The sequence below is a fragment of the Lathyrus oleraceus genome, chromosome 3 (assembly GCF_024323335.1).
Source record: "Lathyrus oleraceus cultivar Zhongwan6 chromosome 3, CAAS_Psat_ZW6_1.0, whole genome shotgun sequence".
Lineage (NCBI taxonomy): Eukaryota > Viridiplantae > Streptophyta > Magnoliopsida > Fabales > Fabaceae > Lathyrus > Lathyrus oleraceus.
In genome coordinates this window covers 306,993,983-307,015,114 of record NC_066581.1, presented here as the reverse complement: position 1 = coordinate 307,015,114, position 21,132 = coordinate 306,993,983, and the positions used below count along the sequence as shown (strand labels likewise).

Genomic DNA, 21,132 nt, shown 5'->3' with positions numbered 1-21,132 from the left:
ATGAGTCCTCCAAAAACAATAGGTCCCGCTTTATTAAGAGTTAAAGCCATATGAGCAATCATAAATGGGACTGAATTAATTCTCCTATTTGTGAGGCTTCCTTGCAAAAATAGAAGCTCTCGAGCATTAACCTTGTTTGGATTCTCCCGGCCAAAAATAGTACATGCCAACAAATATCTAAAAACTCTGATGGCCGGGTTATGGATGGTCGAGGCAAGAATTCCTTCAAAAGAATTTATTGAAGTGTTAGACAATCTCTGCCATAAGGAAAACACCTCGACCGACCAATCTGAATCCAAAGGCCCCTCACAAATAGCACATTCCCCATGAGGAATTCCTAACAGACCTGCTAGTTCGTCGGTACTAAATTCATACTCAACAGCAAACATTCTAAATCGAACAGTACCAACTGTACTAGCAGTGTTAGGATTGATAATATAAATTAAAGAACTTAAAAACTCGATTGTCAATCGCTCAAAGGTAGGCTCTCTGTTTGAAAAGATAGTGTGCAAGCCTAAATTATCCAATAAATGAAAAATGCTATGGTAGATACCCAAAGTGTAAAGACAATTATCATCCACGTACCTTGTCGGGAGAATTTCCCGATTTTGTAATCTTTCGATAATCCTCCTCTACCTATCTTCCGGTTTCCCTTCACGAAGGATAAATCCGTTGAACTCCATTATTTAGCTCTTGGAATGTGATGAAGAAGATGAAGATGGGTTTGTATAAAGGTGAGATTTTTATGAATATTGACAGATGAAAATGAAAATGGAAGTTGGGAAAGTGACTTGTATGGTGGGAAGATGACAAATGTGGGAGCTTTTATGGGGTTCAAGGGAGTTTTTGGAAGGTGAAAAAATGGGTTTTGGAGGTTTGAAGGTTTGAAAATGGTGAAAAATATGAATCTGCCCCGAGCTTTATCAGACGCCGTGGCGGGCGCCACATATCCATGGCGGGCGCCACAAGGGTAATTTCAGTTGGGCCGGATTTTTACTCATTTGGCATGGGCTTCTCCATTCTCTTTTCGGTTTGGGGGTCCGGATAGCATTTGCATTGTTTTTTTTCTAATGAAATGAGGCTTGCACAATTTTATAAAAATAAAACTTAAACATTAGACTAATAATTAATATAATTAGACTATAGTATAAATATAAATATAATAAACACACATAATATATATATATATATATATATATATATATATATATATATATATATATATATGGAAATATCAATGTGCTAACATAGTTAAGAAAATATACCAAATGCAATAATATAAAATAAGTTAGGAAAATGCGAAAAATATAAGCATAAATGAGACAAAATAAAACGAGATGGTAAAATCAAATAGCAGGGGGTTCGTCTGCCTGACTGGATCCACGAAGTACGGCTATCTCCTGACGAAGCTCTGCGATCTTCTGGTACAAACAATCAGCCTCGGTAGATTGTGTAAGATTGGATACCGCCATCTATAAGGTAAGGTCAGCCACCTCCTGCCTAAGCTCGGAAATCTCTCTGCGACACTCGGCAATCTGCGTGCAGATGTTTGGGGTCTGCAAAGATAAATTATTAGAGAGCACAATAATCCTGGGTGAAGGAGGTGTAAGGGTATACTCAGCAACAGGTGGGGATCTAGGCTCCTCAATAGTCTCTCCATGACCCTCCAAAGCATAACTCCAATTAGTTGGGTCATGAATACTGGTCATCATCGGATCTGGCAGTGTAAAGTAGTGTATCGTCTCGCTATCAATCAGCAATCTGAACTATCTGGGATTGAAAGAGGATTTCCTCATCTATCCTCTGGTCAAGTATAAATCGATATCCATAGTAGTGTACCCACAGAAGGTCCTGAGATGTAGCAGCTTGCGGGATAGACCTAAGGCGATGGCAATCTGTGTGACGATCCCTCCTACATGAATAACTCATTCGGATGATCTGGCAACACTGCTAAGGCCACACAACAGAAAGTTCCCACATGCCACAGGGCGAGACTGGGATGCATAAAATAATAAAATATCTCTTCCTCACTCAGCAAAGTCTCAGCATCTGGTCTTCCAAGGAAAGAGTGTGCTAGTATCATCTGGAAGTACCTTATAGCAGGGTTGTGGATAGTCTGGGACAACTGAGTAGAAGGATCCTGACTCCCTCCACCAGAGATATCACTCCAGAATTTCTCCACTTCCTTACCCAGAAAGTATCCCATCGGCGTCTCAGGGATAGCGTCGGGGGTGGTCTGAAAACCTAATAAGTCACCGAACTCCTTCTGGCTGTAAGAGTACTCAATCCCAAATAGCCTGAAAACAGCATACCCATCTGGTCTGGAGTAAGGATCATAATCAAACGAGTTGAGGAACTCCAATGTCAAGTTCCTGTAGGTGTTGCTCAGGTCGTTAGCGAATTCATCCCATTGGAGTTGGTGGCACAAAAATCTGATGCTCGGCTCAATGCCTAGGGCTTCCATGCAGTGCTGGTCTGAATAGCGTGTAGGAGCCATAAGGCGCTGGTAGAGAGCTATGTAATGCTCCCTCTGGGCATCATCTCTGAAAGCTACGTGCATGTCATCAAAGTTCTGCATCCTGCAAAGGTTAGGGAAAAGGATCCTGAAAACACAAACATTGCAAATGATATTTAGTCCTGATAAAAATATGATTAAAAATAAAATAAAGTAAATAAATGCAAAAAAGTAAAACAAGATAAGAAAACCGTGGGTTGCCTCCCAAGCAGCGCTTGTTTAACGTCGTTAGCTTGACGATCAGAATTTATACACCTGTCGTAGGAATCGGTGGACCTATCAGAGTGTGGTGGAGTAGTCTGTTGGAATGTCTCCTGCTTCGTAGAGCTTCAGTCTTTGCCCATTCACAATGAATGGACTACATGTATCGTTCTTGATTTATACAGCTCCGGATCTCAGAATCTTAGATACTTTGAAAGGGCCAGTCCATCTTGAACGCAACTTCCAGGGAAAAGTCGTAACCTAGAGTTGAACAGGAGAACAGGGTTGCCTATATTGAAATCTTTCTTCACTATTCTTTTGTCATGCCAAGCTTTTGTTCTCTCTTTGTATATTTTGGCATTCTCGTAGGCAGATTGCCTGAGTTCTTCCAGTTTGTGGATGTCAACGATACACTTTTCACCAGCGGTCAGGTAATCCAAATTCAAAGTTTTAATGGCCCAATAGGCCTTATGCTCTAATTCGAAAGGTAAATGACAGGATTTTCCATAGACTAGTTGGTAGGGAGTTGTTCCTATAGGGGTTTTGAAAGCGGTTCTGTAGGCCCATAGTGCTTCTTGGAGCTTCTGAGACCAGTCTCTTCTAGATATAGAAACAATTTTTTCTAGAATTTGTTTTATCTCCCTATTGGATACTTCTACTTGGCCACTAGTCTGTGGGTGGTATGGTGTCGCTGCTCTATGCCTAACTCCATATTTGCTTAAAAGTTTATTAAATATTCTCGATATGAAGTGTGATCCTCCATCGCTTATGACTAAACGGGGTGTTCCAAATCTGGGGAATATGTAGTTTTTAAATAACTTGATCACCACCCTAGTGTCGTTTGTGGGTGCAGCTATAGCTTCAATCCACTTAGACATGTAGTCCACAGCTACTAAGATATACTTGTTTTCTAAGGATGGTGGGAAATGTCCCATGAAATCTATACCCCAAACGTCAAAGAGTTATATTTCTTGAATGTTTCTTAGAGGCATTTCGTCACGTCTTGAAATATTTCTTATGCGTTGGCATCTATCACATTTGACAATGCAAGCATGGACATCGCGCCACATGGTAGGCCAGAATAGGCCAACTTGAAGAATCTTGGCGTATGTCTTAGAGGTGCTCGCATGTCCACCATAAGGTGCAGAGTGACAATGCTCAATTATACTTTTTACCTCCTCTTCTGGAACGCATCGGCGAAAAATGTCGTCTTTACCCCTTTTGAAAAGGAGCGGTTCGTCCTAATAAAAGTTTCTCACATCATTGAAGAACTTCTTCTTGCAGTGGTAGTCAAGATCAGGGGGTACGATATCAGCAGCTAGGTAATTAACAAAGTGTGCATACTGTAGCGGGGTATTCGTTACCATTAGAGATATTGACTAAATCCAAGGTAAATCATACAAGTCGAGTCACCACCGCACTTCTATTTATCCAAAGGAATGGTTAGAAAGCGAACAAAAACCTAAAAGTTTTAACAAAAACTAGTAAAAGAGAAACAGAGATCTGGGTAAGGGGGTTGGTTATGTAATGGGAAGGTGTTAGGCACCCAAAACATCCTAGGTACTCCTAGGGAGTCCTTTTCATACTTGTTGCAAGGTTGTTGTTTTATGAAAGTTTATTTGTGCAAACATGACTGAAGAGATGAGAAGAGAATATACAAGTTATTTACATTTTGTGTTTGGATGGATAAACCTATTGCCTATGTACCATCTTAAAAGATTAGGATCAAAACCTCGTAGTTCGGGGTAAAAATCTCAAAACGAGTTGGTGAATTGATTGGTCCAAAAGCCTTGAGGTCTTTTGTTATCCAAGGGAGAAAACTCAACCTAAAACCACAAATCTACCATGTGAGGATAGCTTTAACATGCTAGTGAGGGGTTAACCCTATAATAAGCATGGAACACTCATTGTCCATCACTAAGGATATAGGTGAGTATTACATCTACCACAAGGATAACTCAAACCTAATAGCTAAAGGTTATGGAAAATTTGATTAAGAAAGTGGCCATTGGAACCACAAAAAGACATTTGAATGGGTTATATTTACCAATTAGAAGTATATACAAAAATGGTCAAAGTTGACTTAAAGATTCAATTCAAAATAAGTGTTATGAAAAGAAGGTTTGAAAATCAAAAGCCTAAGGCTTAGGTTTCTAATGTTTGAAAACAATAGTTAAATGTCTGCACAAAAAGTTTTGGCTTGGGTTAGAATGGAGAGAAGAAGAAGAAGGGCTAAAGTCCTAAGCAAAGCAAAAAGATGAGGGATGAAGAATCAAAACCACAATGGAGTCCCTCTCTTGAGATCATAGTGATGATCCAAGTAACTCCCATCCTTTGGAATAAGCAATCACATAAAGCATAAGCAATCATCAAACAAGCCTCTTAAGAGATCCTCAATGTATCTTGTGCCTTTCACTTTGGATGAACACGGCAATGGTCCTCCAATTAAGCTCAAATGGGAACCCCTAGCACAAGAACACACACATCAAAAGTTCCATGAAGTAAATCAAGAATGGACAAAAGTGAGTTTAGAGATTTGGTCCATATTCATCATTAAGGTCCTTTTACTCCAATTTTGCATAGGGAATGTCCTAGAATCTAAGTCCATTTCTCCATTCTTTGCATAGGGTATGTCCTAGAATCTAAGTCCACTTCTTTGCATTTGGTTCTCAACCATCAAAACAAAACACAAGCATAATAATATATACACAATTATGTGCTCAAGTGAGCAAAAGGCAAATGACATTAACATAAACATGTGCTCAAGTGAGCAAAGAGAAAAGCAAATGGATAATATGTGCAAGAATAGTAAATTGCATAAAAGTAAAGAGCAAAAAGTAAATGTTAATTGTTAATGGTTAGTGTTAGTAGTTAGTGTGCCATAAGGCAAATTTAGCGCTATGTTAAGCAATCGTAATTGGACTTATGTAGAAGTCACAACTATCTGAGGCCGGTCAATAATAATGTAGGCAACAACACAAGTTAGAATTCTTGATTAGTGAACCAAGTTCCAACAACTTGCCATGCCAAAAAGAAAAAAGAGAATTGATCTTGTATTGGTTTAAGTCCTTTGCATGATTTAGAAAACAACCTATCCTTAATGCAAAGCCATTCACTTGATCAATTGATCAAGATGAATTAGATTTGAATCAAGGAAGATTAAGTCTCCCTAATCAATGCTAACTTATCAACCTTCAACTCATTGATCAAAAGGAAGAAAGAAGAAGAAGTAAGAAGGAGATGAAGAAAGGATAATGAAAAATGGAAAGATCAAAATGCATCAAGTGAAATAAGATGTACCAATCCATATGTATTGACTAAATGACATTGAAAGTCAAAGTCAAACAATAAGAAATCAGAAATGAGATGGAGATTGGAGATCAAACAATAAGCATAATATTTTTGGCATTTTTAATATTAAAATAAACTTGAATTAAAAATAAAAGAAAGGTCAAACTTCAAAACTACTTCAAATCAACCTTGAAAGGTCCAAGTAATTTATCCCAAGTTCAACAAGGTCAAACAAAGTTTGACAAAAAAATTCAGCATTTTTAAAAGTCAGAAACTATTTTTAATCAATAAAAAATGAATAAAAATAACCTAATTGAACTAAAATCTCAAATAAATCTCAAATCAATTACAAAATTGATGAAAATATTTTTCATAGATCCATCATCATTCAAATAGGTTAGGAAAATATTTTTGTATTTTTGAATATCAAAAACTATTTAAAATGAATTAAAAACAACCAGAAAAGAAAAAATTCATGAAAAATATCAAATGACAATAAAAAATATTAAAAATCAGAAATAGAAACTAGAAATTATTTGGAGACTAATGCAATTGGTCCCATAATTTTTGGATTAAAAATGAGAGAGATATGAATTTTTGAAATAAAATGAAATAAAAGAAATTAGATCAGAAAATAGAAATTCAATAAAACCAGGAGCGTCAGATCTGAGCTCATTAATTGAGCTGGCAGATCATGCGCTTCAGATGTGCGCTCCCACCATACTCTTCAGTCAATGCGTGCACACCATGTATTTAAAAAAGTCAAATAAAAAAAAGGCTGAGATTAGATCGTGCACATGAGATCCAAGGGCTGTGGTTTGATCTGGCACTGGGACGACCACCGGAGCCACCTTCTTCTCCGGTGAGCCTCATAATTCCGGCCAAAGTTGCAGGTTTTCATACCTTCACCAATTTGCACGATCCTTATACCAAAATGAAGTTGGGGTGATGTGCATCACCCCTGTAACCTTGAATCACACTCAAGATTCCTATAAGTTATGAAATCTGAGGTGGAAGATTCAGGTATGAAAAATGCAGATCAAAGAAAAATGAAATTGAAGCTACCACTAGCTTGCCTCTCAAGTGAGGACTTCAGAAAACACTTTGGCCAGGCAAATAGATCAATATATGATGAGTTTCGAAGAGAATACCAGTTGAGGAGCACACTTGAATTCTGGAAATTTGAGCTTGATTCTTTGCTTTCTTTGCCAAAACAGAAGATCAATGAGCTAAATGGTGAAGGTTTAGAAGCTTTAGATCCAAGGATTCAACCAGATGTAGTTGAATTTTGGATCTGAAAAATTTGAAAGAAAGTGAGATAGCTTCTTTGGTAATGGTTATGGATTTAGTTGTGCAGCATCTCAGGCGCCATTAGGTTGATTTTTGAAGAGAATGGAGCATGCTATTTATAGCCAAGGCTGATGCAAGCAAGGAGAAATTCGTGTGCATGGAACTTGGACTTCTCATGCATGGGCCTGTACAGGAGCGTGTAAAGCCCAAAAATGGATGAAAATGCAAGTTGAACTCAAATGCCAATGGTTTGGACGTGTGATTAGAGCTGCATTGGCTTGTGCATGAAGTTATGATGTGAATTCCATAATTGAACCTAAACATTCACCTCTTCGAAAATGCCAATTAGAAAATCCAAACATAAGCATGTGGGTAATGGTTGGAAAGGTCTTGATGTAAGGAACAATTGTTATGTTGGGCAAAAATCCATTTGAAGTGTGGAAATTGGTGAAATTGGAGTTTAAAGTGTAATGTGCAAAACATGTCAAGGCAAGGTTTCCAAATTTGGCCAATGTTCAAGCCCCTCTGTTTTGATGATGAAAGCCTCAAATGGAAAACCCTCCAACATCAAAGTTATAGATATTCTCAAGACAATCAAAAAGGACTTAAATTGTGAATCATTTGGATTTTTGATGAAAGAGTTATGGGCACTTGAAGTTGGACTTTTTGCCTTTTAATGCATTTGACCCAAAAGGACCTATAATGTCTTGCATTATCATATGTATTTCCTTTGAGATTTTGAAATTTTGTTCAACATAACATTTGAAGTAGACATCTTAAGCTTTCCAATTCATTTGATCCCACCTCCAAATCATAAAAAATTAATGATTTATGTCCTTGGGAAGTTGACGCAAAATTAGGATTTCAGTCAAAATGACCTATAATGTATTGGAATGGTAGATGGCCTTCCAAGCTTCAAATAAATTTTTGATGAACATGAAAGTTGTTCATATTGTCCTTAAGAACATTTTTTCCTTTGGAACCATCTCCATTTGACCAACACATAAAAAGTTAGGTCTCAAAGCATGTCAAAATAGTCAGATGAATTGACTGATCAACTTCCTAAGTCCATGACTCATATCTTGATGAATTGATGATTGAGGACACTCAAATAAGTTCAAATATGCATGAAATGATGAATTAAAGAACTTCCCTTGATTGTATTTGATCATGGGCTGAGGTTGCTTCAAGAGCAAGGCATTGTGGTGCACAGATGAATTAGGGTTTCCTTGGGGGCACAAACCTCAAACCCTTTGACTTGCTTTGATCAAAATGATGAATTGAGATGCTAGGGAGGCATATTTGATGGATGAGAGCTTTGGGAACCATTACCATGCTTGCTATCATCTTCTCCTGACCTTATTACGGCACAAAGGATCTCCTTGAAGTTCTTGACCTGGTGATTGCTCAAGCTACAAGCAAAAGATGTTAGTGACATATTTTTGTGCTTTTAGTTAGTAAACAAAATAAGAAAAGCAATGATATACAATTCAAGCATGCTTAGAGATCTCAAACCACTCACAAGAAGTCCCTCCCAAAGGCAAAGGGAACCAAGATGCTAATGATCCTTGAGGCAATGCAAATGCAATGTTATGATGCCATGAGGGATCTTAGGGACAAAATTAGGGTCTTACACATACCATGGCACGTTACTTACAGCTAAGGATTTTTGGAAGTGCTTATGAGGGCCTAGGCTATTGTCTTCAATGGCTTCTAGTCTAGCTATCAGTCTATCATAGGCAAAATCATCACTTATGGGTATTAAGTTAGGTTTCAGATGTTCTAGCCTAGAGAGGTGATCAACTACTACATTTTCTGTGCCTTTTTTTTATCTCTGATATCTAAATCAAACTCTTGTAGTAACATAATCCATCGGAGTAACCTGGGCTTGGCATCTTTTTTACTCAATAGGTAATGAATGGCAGCATGATCGGTGTAAACTATAATTTTGGCTCCTACTAGATAAGATCTAAATTTGTCTATAGCGAAGACTACAGCGAGTAATTCCTTTTCAGTTGTTGCATAGTTAAGTTGGGCAGCGTCTAGGGTTCTACTGGCATAATAAATCACATGTAATTTTTTATCTTTCCTTTGTCCTAGAACGACTCCAACGGCATAATCACTAGCGTCGCACATTATCTCAAAAGGTTCTGACCAATCAGGGGGTTGCATAATAGGTGCTGATATTAAAGCTTGCTTTAAAAGATTAAATGCTTCATTACATTTTCCATCGAAAATGAATTCAGCATCTTTCATTAAAAGGCCAGTTAAAGGTTTAGTTATTTTAGAGAAGTCCTTGATAAAACGCTGGTAGTAACCAGCATGTCTAAGGAAACTTCAGACTTCTCTGATAGTTTTGGGTGGTTTTAGATTCTTTATTACTTCTATCTTAGCTCTATCTACCTCAATACCTTTTTCGGAAACTATATGTCCTAAAACAATCCCTTCGGTGACCATGAAATGACACTTCCCATTTTAGCACGAGGTTCACCTCCACGCATCTCTCCAGGATTTTCTCAAGGTTAGCAAGACAATTTTTGACATCAAATCCGCAAACCGAGAAATCATCCATAAATACTTCCATGATACCATCTAGTTAATCTGCAAAGATTGACATCATGCAGCATTGGAAAGTAGTTGGGGCGTTACAGAGACCGAATGGCATTCGTCTGTAGGCAAAAGTTCCATAAGGGCATGTAAAGGTAGTTTTTTCTTGATCTTCAGGGTGGATAGATATTAGGAAGAATCCAGAGTATCCGTCTAGATAGCAGACGTAAGAGTGTCTGGCTAGACGCTCCAACATCTGGTCTATAAATGGTAAAGGGAAATGATCCTTCCTGGTTTCTTTATTTAACTTTCTGTAGTCTATGCACATCCGCCATCCTCCTTCCATTCGTTTTGCTACATGTTCGCCTTTATCGTTTTGCACTACTGTGATGCCTCCCTTTTTAGGTACTACATGCACAGGGCTCACCCACTTACTATCTGAGATCTGATAGATTAGACCTGCCTCAAGTAACTTAAGAACTTCTTTTTTAACAACATCACTCATTATAGGGTTTATTCTTCTCTGATGTTCTCTGGAGGGCTTTGAATCTTCTTCGAGCGAAATCCGATGCATGCATACGGAAGGGCTTATACCTTTCAGATCAGAGATATTATATCCTAAGGCTGAGGGATATCTTTGTAAAGCATCTAAGAGTTGGCCTGTTTCCTCTTGGCTCAAGGTAGCACTGACTATAACTGGACGGTTCATCTCTTCATCGAGGAGCTCATATCTCAGGTTCTTAGGCAGTTCCTTAAGTTCTAAGGTTGATTTCTTAGGGCATGGCATAGGATCTGGGGTAAGGGATAAACATTCGTAAAGGTTATCATCGATGTAGGGTTTCCTAAAGTCATCATCTTCCAGTACGAGGGTTGATGGCAACTTAATCGTTTTTATGATTTCTTCTTGTTCTATCTCCCTAACGCATTCATCAATGATATCTATGGCATAACATGCGTCTCCCATCACAGGTGCCATAAGAAATTTTGAAAGTATAAATTCTATTTTCTCGTCACCTACCTCAAAGGTCAACTTTCCTCTCTTGACATCTATTATGGCTCCTGCAGTTGATAAGAACGGTCTACCTAGAAGGATTGGTATATCATTGTCCTCTTTGATGTCCATGACAGCAAAATCAGTAGGGATAAATAACTGACCTATCCTAATAGGGACGTCTTCTAATATGCCTATCGGATACTTAACAGATCTATCGGCTAACTGAAGTGACATCTTAGTAGGTTGTAATTCTCCTAAGTTTAACCTCTCACAAGCTGCTAAAGGCATTAAGCTCACACTAGCTCCTAAGTTTAGAAAAGCTTTTTCGATGACATGACGTCCCAAAAGACAAGGAATGGAGAAATTTCCAGGATCTTTATCCTTTTTGGCTAACTTATTCTCGAAAATAGAATTGCATTCCAAGGGCTTCGGATCGTCGAGTCTACATTTGTTGGTAAGGATGTCTTTGAAAAACTTTGCATAAGAAGGTATTTGGGTAATGGCTTCTGTGAAAGGGATTTCTACGTGAAGTTTTTCTATAACCTTAATAAATTTCTGATACTGGTTATTGATCTGGGTTTGTTTGAGTCTTTGCAGATATGGTATCGGTGGTTTATATGGCAGGGGTGATACATAAGTTTTATCTTTAGGTTCTTCTCCTTTTTCTTGACCTTCCTGTTTTTCAGATTCCTCTGGTTCCTTTACTTTGTCCATGGGTTCGGTATATTCCTTAGAAGTTTTGGTTTCACTCAATATTGAGTTAAGTGGCTCATCATAAGCGGTCCCACTTCGTAGGGTAATGGCATTGGCTTGTCCTCTCGGATTCTGTTGAGGTTGTCTAGGGAACTGTCCTCCAGGTGTGGTCTGAGGGGCTTGGTTTAAAGCTACCTGAGAGATCTGGGTTTCAAGCATCTTAGTATGAGTAACTATTTGGTCAACCTTGGTTCCTAACTGGGTAATCAGTTCATTAACGTGAATGTTCTGGTTCATGAACTCTTTGTTTTGTTGGGTTTGAGCAGTGATAAAATTTTCCATAATTTTCTCAAGGCTCGGCTTTGGTGGCACAGGTTGCATAGGTTGATTTGGTCTTGGGGCTTGGTAACTTGGTTGTCTCGGAGGCACATTATTTTGGATAGGGTTATTGTTCTTATAGGAGAAGTTCGGGTGATTCCTCCATCCAGGGTTGTAGGTGTTTGAATATGGGTTCCCTTGGGTGTAGTTCACTTGCTCAGAGTGGGTTTTGTTTAAGAGATTGCATTATGCAGATTAGTGTCCTTTGGTTCCACATATCTCACAATCTGACGAAACTGCAGCTGCAGTATTCGGGTTTATGCACATATGCTCGACCTTGAGTACCAATGCATCCATTTTAGCTTGTATCATGTCTATAGAGCTTAACTCATGTACTCATCCTTGGGCTTACTTCTTCTCAATTGTCGCTCGTTCAATTCCCCATGATTGATGGTTTTGAGCCATATCTTCGATGAGGGCACTAGCTTCAGGATAAGGTTTGTTCATCAGTGCACCGCCTGTGGCAGCGTCGATGGTCATCTTAGTGTTATAGTGAAGTCCATTATAGAAGGTCTGAATGATTAACCAATTTTCTAAGCCATGATGTGGGCATGCTCTTAACAGCTCTTTATATCTCTCCTAAGCTTCGAACAACGATTCTCCTTGATTCTGGGTAAATCTTGTTATATGGTTTCGAAGAACGGCAGTCTTACTTGGGGGAAAGTATCTAGCAAGGAATACTTTTCTAAGGTTGTCCCAAGTTGTAATGGAATTAGGTGGAAGGGAATATAACCATGATAGGGCTTTATCTCTGAGGGAGAAAGGGAATAATCTTAAATGGATTGCCTCAGGAGAAGCTCCATTGGTTTTAGAAGTGTCTGCTAATTGGAGAAAGATTTTTAAATGTTGGTTTGGGTTCTCAGTAGCGAGACCTGCGAATTGTCTCTGTTGCACTAGTTGCAACAGGGAGGGTTTAAGTTCGAAATTATTCGCTGGGATGGTTGGGTTTACTATACTAGAACTAGGTTCTTCGTTGGATGGTTGGGCGAAATCCTTAAGAGGTCTATGATTTTGATCTTCGGCCATAACTCTCCTAATTCTATGGAAAAATAAACGTGCGCGAGTGTAACGTTCAGGTTCCTCCAGAGGATATACTAAGCTTCCAGTGCTGCGAGTTCTTCGCATTGACCGGCAGGTAACAACCTAAGTCTAAACGATACAACAACAGGGTACGAAATTTGACGAGATTTGTCCCCGTTAACGGCGCCAAAAACTTGATGCGTGTTTTTCACAAGTATACGAACGCGTCAGAGTAATATAAAAGATTGTCGAATCCACATAGACCAAATGTCAATCTATCGTTATCTATTGTTACGATGTTTATCTAAGGTAATCGAAATAGGGGTTTTTAGAGTGTACAATGAAAAATAAAGTATTAAATAAAATTCAATTAATAAAGACAGGTTCGAATGTAATTCACATAATCAATTAATAATCCAAGTGCTTGCTAATAGAATTACTTATGGGCAGTGTTTCCTACTTTGAAAAGAACCAATTTAACAGGAACTGTCGCTTTCGCGAATTCAGAACCGAGTTGTACTCCCTAATCAAACCCTCTTATTGTCACTTATAAAAAGGAACGCATTGCGTTAGAGTAGTAAACCTATTTTTAAGAAATATAGTATCTTGACTAAGTTGAAAAGTATTTTGACCTGGGTTTCTTAACCAAAAGAGGTTCTCACGAACCAGACTCTAAACTTATAAACGCGTCCGAAAATAGTTTTAAAATCACTTTTCCTTTTAAGTTAAAAACTCCTAATGAACTAAACAAAGCGCTTTTGCTGTATTTGAAATAGTTAAAAACAACTAAGTTTATTAGGACGTTGGACGGCTTTCGATCTTACCCAATGGAAATTAAGTGCGGGAAAACTTAAGTTGAAAGTCAAAATAACCCTTAAGTGTTTCTACGAACAATTGTACGGATTATCAGTTCAATTACGATCCTTACATTCTAACCTTTATAGGTTTAGCTAGACATACTAAGGTAAAGGTGCATTTTAATTTAAATAAAAGTAGTGCGAGTGCGGAAAGTAAATAAAAGTAGTGCGAGAAATAAACGAAAGTAGTGCGAATGCGAGAAATAAATGAAAGTAGTGCGAGTGAGAGAAATAAATAAAAGTAGTGCGAGTGCGGAAAGTAAATAAAAGTAGTGCGAGTGCAAGAAATAAACGAAAGTAGTGCGAGTGCGAGAAATAAACGAAAGTAGTGCGAGTGCGAGAAATAAACGGAAGTAGTGCGAGTGCGAGAAATAAACGAAATAAAGGCAGTGCGGGAAATAAATAAAAGTAGGCAAAGGTAAAGCAATAAAACCTGCTCCAATCGGAGGGTTGAATAAAGTGCGAAACGGAAATGAAAATGGCGGCAGGATTAACTTCCTTCCAAAGTGCTCCAAACTCGATTACACAGTTGTGGCAACACTCGATGTGAAGTGATTACCACTTTTACAATACTTAATATATGCCTAGTTGTAACTAAGTTTGATCTAAGTTTGGATGATGAAACAAATGAAATCGAGTCTCTATTTATAAGCAAGGAAAATAATGGAAATGACAAGGATGCCCTTCAGTTTGAATTTGGGAGGGAAACATCTTTCTTCTTGTGGCGCCTGCTACAACACCATGGCGCCCGCCATAAGAGTAAAGTGTGGCGCCCAAATGGAGATAGTGGGAGACGTGGCAGTTGAGGGGAAGTTGGACTATGACACGTCATGGTTGCACCCATGGCGCCAGCCACAGTGGGAGCCACAAGTGTAAAATGCTGATTTTTAGGCTCTTTAGCTCATTTTCACTCCTTTTCTCGATCGGGGCTCTGATTAGACTGAAAACCTGAAAACACAGAAAACATAGTAATAACATAACAAAATAGTAATAAAACAACTAAAATGCATACGAAATCGGAGTCGAAAATACGGTGAAATTCAGTGTCATCACTGGCCTTATCTTTATTATTATTATTTATTTCATATTTTGATCTTAGTATGTAATTAATAAAATATGATGATATTAGTAGTAAGATATATTATTGTTTCAACCTTAATTATTTATTTTATCCTTCTTTTTGAATTCATAAGTTTGTCCTCGTATTAGAATATGATCAAGTGAATGGTTAATTAAGCATGGATGAATATGATAGTTATTTGCTCCCCATTTAAGATGAGTCGTTGATCAAACACTGAGTAATCGTCCCCAAATCCTATCAATTCTATAATTCAAAACCTTTTATCTACATGCTTCCAATTTTTTTTGCTTTGGACGAAAAAGAGTATAATAAGCGCACGCTTCACTATCTCTCGAGTATTCGAATAATAGGCGTTCACCATATTGCTTGAATTCTCGTCGTCCAATCAAGACATTAATCGTACGAACTTCAAATAATTTTTCTAAATTGATATGATACTTAAGAATATTTTTTTAAATATAATTTAAAATTTAGATGAAAAGGATATAGGAAGTGTTCGCTTCACTATTTCTCAATTACTCGAACGATTGGCGCACGCCATATTGCTCGAATCTTTGTCATCGGATTAAAACCTTAATCGTGTAAATTCCAAAATTATTTTACTATATCAAATATAACTTCTATAAAAAACTTTATTTTTATAAATTAAATTTCGGATGATAAAAGAATGGGAGGCGTTCACCTCACCATTTCCCGAATAATTGAATGATTGGCGCTCGCCATATCGCTCGATTTCCTTTTGACTTCCGATTAAGACACGCTAAATAAACTTGGATAAAGGAATGAGTGGTGTGCGCCTTATTGTTCCTAGAATAAGCAAGTAGGAGGCGTACGCCTTACTACCATCTATATTCAAAGTCCGCGAACAAACTTTCAATAATAATTCGAACGAAAAAGGAGTAGAAGGCGTTCGCCTTATTAGTCCTCAAAAGAATTGAACGATTGGTGCGTACCACATTGCTCAATCTTTTGTCATTCTTCAAAAATATCTCAAACATATCAAACCCAATTTCTCGCCCCCGTGCGATCAAAACAAACAAATAAAATATCAAACGTATCAATTAAAGTTGTCACCCTCGTGTGACCAAAACCCTTTTAAAAAAAGAACACTGTTTAATCCTTTCTAATGCGCACAGTCGTTCATTAAAAAGCACCGACCAACAAACTAGTGATTAAGCCTCCGCCGAGAGTAGACAAGCCAATGTTTAGCCTTTAGAACACGATCTACACAATCGTTCATTAAAAAGCACCAACCAACCGTAGTTTTCCGAACTACGAATGCTCTGATTTCCTTATTGCACGATAAGGATATGTAGGCAGGATATTGTTGTATCTTCGCGAGCACACTAATAAAAAACCTCCCTTTCCCCCTTTTGAGGTCTTCACCCATCTCTATTATCAATTATAATTACTCGAAGAAAGCGAATAACGTTCAACTAACATCCAAATAGCAGATTGGACTAAAAGGTTCCCGTTGAGTACAACGAACATGAGGGGTGCTAATACCTTCCCCTTGCGTAATCGACTCCCGAACCCGAGTATGGTTGCAACGACCATTATTCCATTTTCCTAAAGGTTTTATCGATATTTTCCTATTCCTTCATTGGAATAAATAAAGTTCGGTGACGACTCTGTTCGAACAACAATTTTTCCGCGTCCATCGTGAGGGATCGCATTTTTCGAGGTGCGACAATTAGCATCCTTCATTTCCATGGTACTCCATGGGTACCATTTAAGTTGTTTGCGTGTATGGGTATTTATCTATTTATTTACTTTATTTTCAAAAAGAGTGTGAAAGAATGATATTTGGGCTTTTTATTATTGTGCTCGCCAAGGATTATGGCCCTTGTGCCTACGTATCATTTATTGGATGGTGAAGAATCAGAGCTCTATAACTCGGAGTAGAAAATGTTTGTAGGTTGGTTAATTTTACCTTTGAGAAAAGGGTTTTCAGTGTGGTGCCTTAAGGCACAAAAATGAGTTTGATGGATTGATGTTGGTTTTACCTTGAAAAAGGGTTTATGAAAAGAGTGTTTATGATTAGATTGCACTAAAGTATATGGGCGGAGACGAATATTCTAGACAAACAAGCCAAGCGTCTTGTTTCCAAAATAATCAAAGTATGGGTATGAGAGCTCCATCCTTACTCATTACCCACCACTTAAGGCTCGTGGCGCACAATACTAACCATAGTTTTATTATTTTTTGAGTTTGATTATGAAAATGCCGTTTGACGTTGGATCAAGGGTTTATTGCTTTGATTATGAAAATGGTGACATATAGTGAATTTACAAAGTAACCAAACAAGAAAGTAAAGGGTCTCATTGTAAGGTAGCCCAAGAGAAAACTTTGTGTGTGTAAAAGTTACCTAAGCTAACAAGTGGATAATGGTCTTACAGTCATGTCTCCCTAGGGAAGTACCCTGATACCATCCTTACAATAGGATTATAAGTTACCGATGAAATACAAGGTTAAGGAAAAATGTCAAAATATTAGGGCAAGGTCTCCAAGAAAGGGTCCTAAATGAATCCTCTAAGTCCAATGATTGATTACAAGTGAAATACATCTTTTTGGTCTTATAATTTTATCATGTTTTTGTTGTTTTTTATTGTATGATGATAATAATTACATAACAATAATAAACATGCACGAGGAGTATATACAATAATGATGATGATGATGATGAATACTTGGAAGTAAATTACAATGCAATATAATTGGCATAAAGTAAATCACAAGATGATAAACAAGATTCACAATAATAATGGTTAACAGTATCAAAGTTAGTGATGTATAGTCAGTGATTAGTTAAATGTACAAAGTAAACATTTAAGGATTATCTATCCATAGGTCAAAGGACTCAAAATATGGTGCATCAAGGTATAACTTATCATTGATTGCAAAGTATTGAATATGATCCATGATCATCTAACAATAGATTTGAAACAATGAAAGTTATACAACCCCAAGTCCATCCATCAATGATTTAACAAATGGAAGATTGTATTACTCAATGATTACAAGTTAACAAGTGAATGATGATTAAGTCAAGTAATGAAACATAAGAGTTAAAGGGTTAGTAGTTTATGGAAACAAAACAAGTCAAATGGATCAACAAGTTAGAAACACAAACATGGCTTTATCTATGCATCAAATGACTTAAGTATGGTTAAATAGAGGCAACTTATCAATACCTTAAAATATCATGAATAATCCATTGATCATTCATTGATAGATTTGAAGCATTGGAGGTTTTATCAACCCTAAAAAAACCAAATCAATGACCAAATAAATTTCATCAACCACCATCAATCAAGACATGAAAAGTCAACAAAATAAGTCAAAATAAAATAAACATAGGGTGGGATAAAATAAAAGGGGAAAAAATAACTAAAGTATGTTTAGAAAATATTTTGATCAGAATAAAAACAAGAGGTGAAATAATTAAAATAAAAATGAAAGAAAATAGTTAAAAATAAGAAAATAAAACAAAAGAAAGAAAAAAGGATAAAATAACATGGGGAGCGCTGGTGGTTGAACCCCTGACCTTGGGGTCAACCCCTATCCACTTGGCCAAGCGCCTTGTGGTGACTACTAAAAATGCTCAACAAATAATATATTCAGTCAAACATTAAAATAAAACACGCGCGCACAACATCCAATCAGAAGCAGACACATAATATTTTCAAATTTGAGAACGCGCGAGGTAACGACCACTGAGTCATTTTCAACCTCAGCCCATGAAATTTCAGGTTTCAAAACTCGTGTCTTTGGAGGGAATCAACCATGGATTTAACCTCCACACACCTCGTCGTTATCTTCTCCATACTCATGAGAAATTGATTGGCTCTGAGTGTGGAGTATTTCTCAAGAACTCCAAAATGGAACTTGACCTAAAAATTAAATTAAATGGTGAACAATGGATAATCAGAACTTAGACCATAGGGTTAAGCATCAGTGAGGAATTTTGAGCAAGAGAGTAACTTGTTTGAGTGAAAATTATGAGTGCAACTACCTTGTCGAAATCAATCTCAGAGGGGGAATCCGATGAGTGTGGATAGCTCAGGGAGGGTGGTTGTAGGTGGTGTTAATGTTTCATAAAGTTTGAGGGAGGTTTTATGAAGGTTTCTAGATCGTTATCTTAGGTTGAAATGAATCAAAAATTCAAAACCAAATCTCTGTTTTTGAAGGTAAAATGTGGTTTCGAAGCAGAGTTTTCTTGGCTTGAAAAGCTTAGTGAATTGATGGAACACCTTCCTTTATTTATAGGGAAGGTGTTTGGATGTTTTGCAGGGAGAATGAAAGAGGTTTGCTCAGAAAAGGGGTGAGGCTCGAAACATGACAAAGTGAGACTTGTGGAGGAAGTATTGTTGTGCTTCTGACTTGGTTTGCACTTCAACTCAGTTGGTTTTGCACCTTAACATCATATAGGTGAAGCAAGGGACTTTGATCAAAGTTGCTATGGTTTTTGCTTTTTGCCAATTTGGGAAATTTTTCACCTTTTGACATTGGCTCGGGTTTGCCTCCATGTGACTCATTTCCACTCAAGTTGACTTGTAAACATGTCACACAATGTTATGTAACATGTCTTGGGTCAAAAGGGATAAGAACACATGAGTTTAATGGCTTAAAACATCAATATGCAAATTCTAGTTAAGTGTGATATGATATGTGCACCATGGCAAATCACCAACTTTGAGCTTGGGCCAAATAAAATTGGCTCGTGCATTTTGCATGAAACTTATTCCAATTGCTCTTTGCCATTCCCTTAATCATATGCAAAAATAACCAGGTCAAAAGGAGTTGTGGTTTTAAAATGGCATTGAGGAAAAGTGGAGGTCATGGGCATGATTCTAGGTCTGGCTAGGCATCTTGACTAGCTTGGCCAAACCAAAAATTGAGGTCCTTTCTCAATGAATTAGGTCTTGGACCTTGAAAAAAAGTTGAAGAGGAATTCAATTAGGAAGTTTATCTCAAATAAGATCTTGAAAGGTGAAGAAGTTATGGGGTTTGGACTAAATGGTAGGCCAATTTTGCCAAAATGTGACCAACCAACATGACCTAGAAATGTCATTTTGGGATTTCTTGATTTTTAAGGTACCATGATGGATGTTTGAAGCTCATATGATTTCTTGATTTTTAAGTTACCATGATGGGTGTTTTCTTGATGAATTATGGTGGAAAGTGACTTGAATTGAAGGTTAATGAAGTGTTGAATGATGGGATGATCAAGTGAGTCAAGGAATAAAATCAAAGGATTGCACAAATTAGGGTTTCTTGGACCACAAGTTTCATCAAGAGCCATAGCCATAAAAATTAGGGTTTGGGGGGTGCAAGAGGTGTATTGAGGTGATTCACATGGTTGTGGCATAAACAAAGTTTGGATATTAGGGGTCCACAATGGTATGGCCAAGACACAAAGTGAATGAGGACTTGTACAAGCCATTGAGGATCAAGAACTAGGGTTGAGGTCCTTGGGTGACCAGATGAATCTTCACATGTCTTCAATGAGGGCTCACCATCCAATTAGGGTTTTGGAGAGTGATTGAGATGAGCTGAATGATTCTCCAAGGTTCAGGGATGTTTGAGGATGATGATTAGGGTTAAGGTGGCTTGGACATACCTCAACATGATCAAGGGATCTTAAAGCTTCATAGATGAACCCCATGCCTTGAGTTTGTGGATATTATAAGTGTAGATGCATATGAGATGATATATGAGGGATACATGCTCATGAATTATGGTTATGGAGATTATATGAGGGTATGGTGAATTTGAGGGTATGACAGTTGTCCCTATTTAATCTTCTCGGACCTGAATGTATGGATATCAACAACTTCCAGTGCTTTCAAGGTAGAAGAGTATTAAATACTAAAAGAGTAACCAAAAATTTGCCCTACTGGGGGTTAAAGTGATATAATTGATTTGTTTGGGATTATATGTGGGACAATGTTTACAGGATGGCAAATGACCTTGATATGAGTTCATCTGCTTGGGGAAATGAATGTGATATTTGGGGACTTTACTAGGGAGAAGATGGTTATGATGATTATGATATGCAATGTAATGTATGTTATGAAACATAAGGATCTCTTAAAGGAGGAAAATTTGATGATAATACTCCAAGAAGGAAAGTGGGGAAAAGAAAACAACTTCTTTGGGGATAAGTTCTTATATAAAAGAGGTGACTACCCCTAGCAACATCTGGGGAGGAAAAAAGTTCAGCGATTATTCCTAGCAACGACCAGAATACCTGACTCTGATG

At 37.6% G+C, this 21,132-nt stretch overlaps 1 non-coding gene across 1 annotated transcript; it reads left to right on the top strand.

The window, feature by feature from the left end:
• The first annotated feature begins 12,444 nt into the window (after positions 1–12,444).
• On the top strand, positions 12,445–12,551 carry LOC127133558 (small nucleolar RNA R71). Its single transcript, XR_007807519.1, has one exon. It is a non-coding gene; the product is annotated as a small nucleolar RNA R71 (small nucleolar RNA).
• The last annotated feature ends 8,581 nt before the right edge of the window (positions 12,552–21,132 follow it).